The sequence below is a fragment of the Mirounga leonina genome, unplaced genomic scaffold (genome assembly GCF_011800145.1).
Source record: "Mirounga leonina isolate KUSES-001 unplaced genomic scaffold, KU_Mleo_1.0 Mir_175, whole genome shotgun sequence".
In the NCBI taxonomy this organism is placed as follows: domain Eukaryota; kingdom Metazoa; phylum Chordata; class Mammalia; order Carnivora; family Phocidae; genus Mirounga; species Mirounga leonina.
The window spans coordinates 19,172,047-19,181,436 of NW_023270453.1; the positions used below are offsets into that span (position 1 = coordinate 19,172,047).

Consider the following 9,390-nt stretch of genomic DNA (forward strand, 5'->3'; position numbering starts at 1 on the left):
CCTCAACTCTATGGTCAACTCATCTTTGACAAAGCAGGAAAGAATGTCCAATGGAACAAAGACAGTCTCTTCAACAAATGGTGTTGGGAAAATTGGATAGCCACATGGTGAAGAATGAAACTGGACCATTTCCTTACACCACACACAAAAATAGACTCCAAATGGTTGAAAGACCTCAATGTGAGACAGGAGTCCATCAAAATCCTAAAGGAGAACACAGGCAGCAACCTCTTCGACCTCAGCCGAAGCAACTTCTTCCTAGAAACATCGCCAAAGGCAAGGGAAGCAAGGGCAAAAATGAACTATTGGGACTTCATCAAGATAAAAAGCTTTTGCAAAGTAAACAGTCAACAAAACCAAAAGACAACCAACAGAATGGGAGAAGATATTTGTAAATGACATATCAGATAAAGGGCTAGTATCCAAAATCTATAAAGAACTCATCAAACTCAACACCCAAAGAACAAAGAATCCAATCAAGAAATGGGCAGAAGACATGAACAGACATTTTTCCAAAAAGACATCCAAATGGCCAACAGACACATGAAAAAGTGCTCAATATTGCTCGGCATCAGGGAAATCCAAATCAAAACCTCAATGAGATACCACCTCACACCAGTCAGAATGGCTAAAATTAACAAGTCAGGAAACAACAGATGTTGGTGGGGATGTGGAGAAAGGGGAACCCTCCTACACTGTTGGTGGGAATGCAAGCTGGTGCAGCCACTCTGGAAAACAGTATGGAGGCTCCTCAAAAAGTTGAAAATAGAGCTACCATATGATCCAGCAATTGCACTACTGGGTATTTACCCCAAAGATACAAAAGTAGGGATCCGAAAGGGTACGTGCACCCCGATGTTTATAGCAGCAATGTCCACAATAGCCAAACTGTGGAAAGAGCCAAGATGTCCATTGACAGATGAATGGATAAAGAAGTGGTATATATATACAATGGAATATTATGCAGCCATCAAAAGGAATGAGATCTTGCCATTTGCGACGACGTGGATGGAACTGGAGGGTATTATGTTGAGCGAAATAAGTCAGAGAAAGACATGTATCATTTGACCTCACTGATATGAGGAATTCTTAATTGCAGGAAACAAACTGAGGGTTGCTGGAGTGGGGGGTGGGGTGGGAGGGATGGGGTGACTGGGTGATAGACACTGGGTTGGGTATGTGCTCTGATAAGCATTGTGAATTGTGCAAGACTGTTGAATCTCAAATCTGTACCTCTGAAACAAATAATGCAATATATGTTAAGAAAAAAAAGAAGAAGGTAGCGGGATGGGAAGAATGAAGCGGGGGAAATCGGAGGGGTAGACGAACCGTGAGAGACGATAGACTCTGAAAAACAAACAGGGTTCTAGAGGGGAGGGGGGTGGGAGGATGGGTTAGCCTGGTGGTGGGTATTGAGGAGGGCACGTTCTGCATGGAGCACTGGGTGTTATGCACAAACAATGAATCATGGAACACTTCATCTAAAACTAATGATGTAATGTATGGGGATTAACATAAGGAAAAAAAAAAACACATTCAAATTGGTAAGTACAACTTCCACTATCTGCAGATGACATGATACTATATATATTTACACACACACACACACACACACACACACACACAAAGACTCTACCAACAGAGTAAATAAACTCAGGTTGCTGGATTAAAAAAAAAAATCAATATACAGGGACACCTGGGTGGCTCTGTCAGTTAAGTGTCTGCCTTCAGCTCAGATCATGATCCCAGGGTCCTGGGATGGAGCCCCACATTGGGCTCCTTGCTCAGCAGGGAGCCTGCTTTTCCACCTATTGCTCCCCGTTTGTGTGCGCTCTGACAAAATTAAAAAAATATATATATACAGAAATCCATTGCATTTCTATACACTAATAATGTGGAATTAAGGGAACAATCCCATTTACAATTGTACCAAAAATAAAATACCAAGAAATACACTTAACCAAGGAGGTGAAAGACCTGTACTCTGCAATCTATAGAACATCGAGGAAATTAAAGTCCACAGAAATAAATGAAAAGATATTCCATGCTCAAGGATTGGGCAAAGCAGTATTGTTAAGATGTCTATACCACCTAAAGCAGTCTACAGATTTAATGCAGTCCCTCTCAAAATGCCAATGGCATTTTTCACATAACTAGAAGAATCCTAACATTTGTATGGAACGAATGACCTCCAACAGCCGAAACAAAACTTGAAAAAGAACAAAATGGGAGGTATCATAATCCCAGATTTCAAGATACACTACACAAAGTCGTAATCAAAAGACAGAATGGCACTGGCACATAAAGATCAGTGCGAGAATAGAGAACACAGAAGCCCACATTTTATAAGGTCATTTAATCTTAGACAAAGCAGTAAAGAATATACAACAAGAAAAAGACTGTTCAACAAATTGTGTTGGGAAAACTGGACAGCCACATGCAAAACAACAAAAACCAAAATCCATAACCCACCCCCCACCTGACACACACACCAAAAAAAACCGATCACATTCTTACAGCATGTACAAAAAAATTCAAAATGGATTAAAGACCTAAATGTGAGACCGAAAACCATAAAAGTCCTAGAAGAGAACACAAGCATTAACTTGTTTGACATTGGCTGTAGCAACTTCTAGATAAGTCTCCTGAGGCAAGGGAACCAAAAGCAAAAAAACTATTAGGACTTACACAAAAATAAAAAGCTTTTGCACAGCCAGGGAAGCCAACACCACCACCACCACCAGCCAATCCCCCCGCCCACCACCAAAGTAATCCAAATGAAAATTGTGAAGACCTGAACAGACATTTCTCCAAAGACCTACAGATGGCCAAAAGACACATGAAAACATGCTGAACATCACTGATCAGAGAAATGCAAATCCAAACCACAATGAGCTATCACCTCACCTCTGTTGGAATGGCTAAAATCAACACAAGAAACAACTATTGGCAAGGATGTGGAGGAAAGGGAATACCCGGTGCACCTTGATGGGAATGCAAACTGGTGCAGCCACTGTGGAAAATGGTATGGGTCCCTCTAAATATTAAAAATTGAATTACTGTATGATCCAGTAATTCTGCTACTGGGTATTTACCTAAAGAATATGAACACACTAATTTGAAAAGATCTATGCTCCCCTATGTTTACTGCATTATTTACAAGAGAAATTGTAGAAGCAATGCTAGTGTCCATGGATAGATGGATAAAGATAGGGTAGGTACACATACAATGTAATATTCTGTTATAAACAGAATGAAATCTTGCCATTTGCAACATGGAATGACCTAGAGTATAATGCTAATTGAAGTCAAAGATAAATGCCAGATAATTTCCTATGTGGAATTTAACAAAAACACCCCCAACATACTTAACTATAGAGAACAAACTGATCCTTCTTGCTAGAGGGAGGTGGGGGGGGGATGGGTGAAACAGGTGGAGGGGATCAAGAGGACAGTCACCATGAAGAGCCCTGAGTAATGTGAAGTGTAGAATCACTATATTGTACACCTGAAATATAATACTGTATGTTAACTATGCTGGAATTAGTATTAAAAGGACTAAAGTACATAACGTAGCCTCTTCTGATAAGCAGTTGGGAAGCAAAAAAAAAGTGTTCAAAGGACTTCTTTAAATGGAAGAGAAATGGCCATAATTCAGCATAAGAAAAGGGAACAAAAAGAAACATGACAACATACATAAAATGTGGAGGAGTAAAAGGGCAAGAGAAGGGGGAAGAACTTTTTCAGCATATTTGAACTTAAATAACTATCAAATTAATATGGACTGCTACTTACTTCAGATATTCTCTATGAACCTCATGGTAGCCACGACCCAAAAACCTATGATACACGATAGAGAAAGCCAAACAAAACAGTATACTTATCACAAAGAGCAAGAGAAGGAACAGAACTACAACAGCCAGAAAACATTTTTAAAAATGGCAATACATACATACCTATCTGTAATTACTTCAAATGGAAAGAACTTAAATGCTCTAAAAAACAAAACAAAACAACACGACAGTGGAGGAAAAAAAAAAAAAAGACTCCTCCATATGCTGCCTACAAGGGACTCACCTCAGACCTAGTGACCCATACACCAGGTGAAGGGATGGAAAAACATTTTCCATGCCCATGGCAGTGGGGAAAAATAAGCTGAGGTAGCAATACTCTTATTAGGCAAAATAGACTTTAAAACAAAGACCAACAGGAGATAAGGGCAATTTGTAATGTTAAAAAGAACAATCCAACAAGGGGATAGGACCATTGTAAATACCCACTCAACACTGGAGCACCTAAATACATAATACATAAATAAATATTAAACTGATGGTAGTGCAGTAGTTGGGGCCTTTAACACTCCCCTCATATCAGTGGATAGATCATCCAGACAAAATCAATAAGGAAATAGTATCTTTGAATGACACATTGGACCTGAGGGACATGACATATATACAGAATATTCCATCCAAAATTAGAATCCACATTCTGTAAGTCCACATAGAACATTCTCCAGAATAGATTACATATGAGGCCAGAAAACAAGCCTCAAATTTAAAATTGAAATCACACCATGCATCTTTTCCAACCATGACTAAGAAACTGGAAATAAATAAACCTGGAAAAACATGTGGAGACAAAAGACTCTAAACAACCAATGTGTTGATGAAGCAATCGAATAAGAGATCAAATACATGGAGACAAATGAAAGTGAAAATGTTTCCAAATCTCTGGGACACAATGAAAGCAATTGTAAGGGGGAAGGGTATAGCAATACAGGCCTACCTCAAGAAAACAATCTAACCCTATGACTAAAGCAACTAGAAAAAATTCAAAGCCCAAGGTATGAGCAAAAGATCAGAGCAGAAATAAATGGTGTAGAGACTAAAAATATTAAGGAAAAAAACTGATGAAACCAAGAGCTGATCATTTGAAAAGATAAACAAAATTGATAAACCCTTAACCAGACTCAAGAGAAAGGACCAAATAGAATAAAAAATGAGAACTGACACCACAGAAATAGAGGATTATAAAAGGAATTCTATGAACCATTATATGCTAACACAGCTGGCAACCTAGAATAGATAAATTCCTAGAAACAGTTTCCAAAACTGAACTGGAAAGAAATAGAAAATCTGAACAGACCAATTACAAGTAATGAAATTGAGTCAGTCATCTATAAGCTACCAGAAAATAAAAGTCCAGGACCAGATGGATTCACAAATTCTTTTAAAGAATACCTATTCTCCAACTACTCCAAAAATTAAGAGGAAGGAAAGCTTCCAAATACATTGAGGCCAGCATTACCCTGATACCAAAACCAAAGACACCACATATACAGTACTACAGGACAGTATCATTGATGAACATACATGCAATAATCCTCAACAATATTAGCAAAATGCCTCCAAAAATAGATGAAAAAGATCTTACCCCACAAGCAGGTGGGATTTGTTCTCAGGATGCAAGAGTGGTTCAGTAGTTACAAATCAACACCATAAACCACATCAAAATGACAGATAAAAATCCTGTCATCTCAACAGAAGAAGAAAAACATTTGACAAGATTCAACATCCATTAATGATAAAAATATTCAACACAAATGGTGTTAGAAGAAACCTACTTCAACATAATAAAACATCACATATGAAAACCACACTTCTAACTATCCTCACTGGTGAAAAACAGCTTTCCCCCTAAGGTCAGGAATAAGCAAGGATCCATTCTCAACACTTATTCCACATAGTACTCCAAATCCTAGGCATAGCAATCAAACAAGAAATAAAAAGAGGTATTCATATTGGTAAAAACATCACTATTTGCAAGTGACATGATACACAGAAAATCCTACAGATTCAAGCAAAATACTAGAATAAACATGTTCAATACAATGGTAGGATGTAAAATACCCAGGAATGGATAGCATTTCTGTACACTAACAATGAAATTGCGGACATTAAACATCACCATTTATAATTGCTGGGCGCCTGGGTGGCTCAGTTGGTTAAGCGACTGCCTTCGGCTCAGGTCATGATCCTGGAGTCCCAGGATAGAGTCCCGCATCGGGCTCCCTGCTCAGTGAGGAGCCTGCTTCTCCCTCTGACCCTCCCCCCTCTCATGCTCTCTCTTAAATAAAATCTTAAAAAACTAAACATCACCATTTATAATTGCATCGAAAATGAAATACTTAGGAATAAATCTAACCAAAGAGGTGAAAAACCTGTACCCTGAAAACTACAGAACACGGACAAAAGAGATGGATAACAAGCAAATGGAAAGATATTCCATGTTCATATATTGGAAGAACACTGTCAAAATGTCTACCCAAAGCAATCTATAGATTTGCTTCAATGCCTGTCAAAATACCAGCAACAGTTTTCAGAAAATACTGAAACGTGTATGGAACCATAGAAGACCCTATATAGCCAAAGTAATCCTGAGAAACAACAAACCTGGAGGTATCAATTCCAGATTTCAAGATACACTACACAAAGCCATAGTAATCCAAACAGTAGGACACTGGCACAAAAATAGACACACAGATCGATGGAATAGAGAGCCCAGAAAGAAATCTTCATTTATTTGGTCAATTAATCCTTAACAAAGGAGGCAAGAATAGGTCATGGGAAAAGTCTTTTCAACAAATGGTGCTGGGAAAACTGATAGCCACATGCAAAATGGAACTGGACCACATTCTTACACCATACACAAGAGCTCAAAATGGATTCAAGACATAAATGTGAGACCTAAAACCAGAAAAATCCTAGAAGAGAGCACATGCAGTGATTTCTCTGACATCAGCCATAGCAAATTTTTTTAGATATGCCTAAGGGAAATAAAAGCAAAAGTAATTTGGACTACATCAAAACATATTTCTGCACAAACAAAACTAAAAGAATGTGCTGAATGGGAGAAGATATTTGCAAATGACATATCCAATGAAGGATTAACATCCTAAATATATGAACAGCTTCTATAAACCAACACCAGAAAACTGCAAATAACCCAATTAAAAAAAATGGCCAGAACACATGAACAAACATTTCTCCAAAGACAGATGGCCAGACATGAAAACATGCTCAACATCACTCATCAGGGAAATGAAAATCAAAACTACAATGAGCTATCACCTCACCTGTCAGAATGGGTAAAATCAACACTAGAAATAAGGATTGGTCAGGATGCAGAGAAAGGGGAACTCTCGTGCATAGCTGGTGGGAACAAACTGGTGTAGTCACTCTGGGAAACAGTATGGAGATTCCTCAAAGAATTAAAAATAGAACTACCCTAGGTTTTTTTTTTTTTTGGTTTATAAAATGTAGTTTTATTTTATGTTACTCTGCGGTTACATAGGGCATAACATTTCCACAAGGCTTTTTTGGGACTACAGTCAATGATTAGCAACACACAATAGTGGTCCAACTCTCTACATGACAATCACTAGACAAACAGGACACCCTCTCATATGTGCACAAATCTGCATGGAAAAGTACTAACGTTTTAGACTCGGACTTGTGTACTTTATCTCCCCTTTCTAGCATAGTAAGAAATGACATGTACCTTAATTTGCCAAAAGCAATGCTTGTGTTCTGGCAGCAATGTGTTACTTCTATTACATAAAGTGAATACCAGAACTACAAAGGCAGGAGCCGTAAGTGAATTTTTATTGGGAAGGGAAGTTCTCAACTTAAACAGCAGCAATGAAGAATGAATAAGGAAACTTCCTGTTGTCACAGATATACAAGACCTCCATCATATGATACAGGAGGCATTTCAATTTGTGACCCCCAGCACAGAAATGCCAAATGCTTTTCCATTTAATCGAATACTTCTGGATTCCTACCAAAAAAGAATACATTAAGAGCAGGGAAAAGTTGCTTACTGAAAGGAAACCTCTGAAGAAGAGTAAGGGAGGGAATGTAGAAATTAAGAAGTTACGTAGAACACTTTGTAAATTGTAATGACTACATTTTCATATCTTCACAGTAATACAAAACACAGTCACTTGCAGAACTGGTTCAGATTACTTCAATACCAGATCCATTTTTAGTCCTCTACATAAGTGTTTGGAAGTTACTTAGGTTTATATGAAATGAAGCTATTAATACTTTTCTACAGCAGTAACTGCACACCAGGAAGTCCAAGACAAATCAAGGAATGGAGTTTCCCCAAAGCTGTGGTGTGAAGACTATAAACAGTTGATTCCATACACAAGAATAGGTTTCTTTGCTATAGGAAATCCAAATAGAATAAGGAATGGAGGAGTAAAAAGGTTTCTTGAGGGGAAGAAGGATGACCACCCTGTATGCATTTAGTTTTCTGCCCCTTCTGCCACACCACATTCTTCTCCTGCACTGTCTGATGTCCGTAACGTTAGGTTGTCTCTAAGCAACTGCATGAGGAGGATGCTGTCTTTGTAGGAATCTTCAGTGTAAAGCCAAAAGCTGATCAAAGTGGTGGGACTCACACCGTGGAGACGTGAAGGCCGTCCGCACGCCTCCTCCTGATCCGGGTCAGTGCTCACCCTCGCTCTCCTCTCCGCGTCCCCATGGAGAGGATGGAGCTGATCCAGAAGGTGAAGCTGGCCGAACAGGCCGAGCACTATGATGACATGGCCACCTGCATGAAGGCCATGACTGAGCAGGGCGCCAAGCTGTCCAATGAGGAGCACAACCTGCTCTTGGTGGCCTACAAGAATGTGGTCGGGGGCCAGAGGTCTCCCTGGAGGGTCATCTCGAGCATCGAGCAGAAAACCGACACCTCGGGCAAGAAGTCGCAGCTGATTAAGGACTATCCTGAGAAAGTGGAGTCTGAGCTGAGGTCCATCTGCACCATGGTGCTGGAATTGTTCGGTAAGTATTTAATAGCCAATGCAACTAATCCAGAGAGTAAGGTCTTCTATCTGAAAATGAAGGGAGATTACTTCCGGTACCTTGCTGAAGTTGCATGTGGTGATGATCGAAAACAAACGATAGGTAATTCCCAAAGAGCTTACCAAGAGGCTCTTGATAGAAGAAAGATGCAACCCCCACACCCAATCCGTCTGGGGCTCTTTTCTGTATTTTACTAGGAGATCCTTAATAATCCAGAGCTTGCCTGCACACTGGCTAAAACAGCTTTTGATGAGGCCATTGCAGAACTACCCTATGATCTAATAACTTCAATACTGGGTATTACCCAAAGAATATGAAAACACTAATTCTAAAAGATATATGTACCCCCATTCTTATTACAGTATTTACAGTAGCCCAGATATAGAAGCAGCCTAACTGTCCAATAGATGAATAAAGATGTATATGGACAATGGAATATTACTCAGCCATAAAAGCATGGAATCTTGGCATTTCCAACAAGGAGGGTTCTAGAGGATACCCTTATGCTAAATAAGTT

General features: G+C 39.2%; 1 pseudogene; it reads left to right on the forward strand.

The window, feature by feature from the left end:
- The first annotated feature begins 8,533 nt into the window (after window positions 1-8,533).
- On the forward strand, window positions 8,534-9,190 carry LOC118021967 (annotated as a pseudogene).
- The last annotated feature ends 200 nt before the right edge of the window (window positions 9,191-9,390 follow it).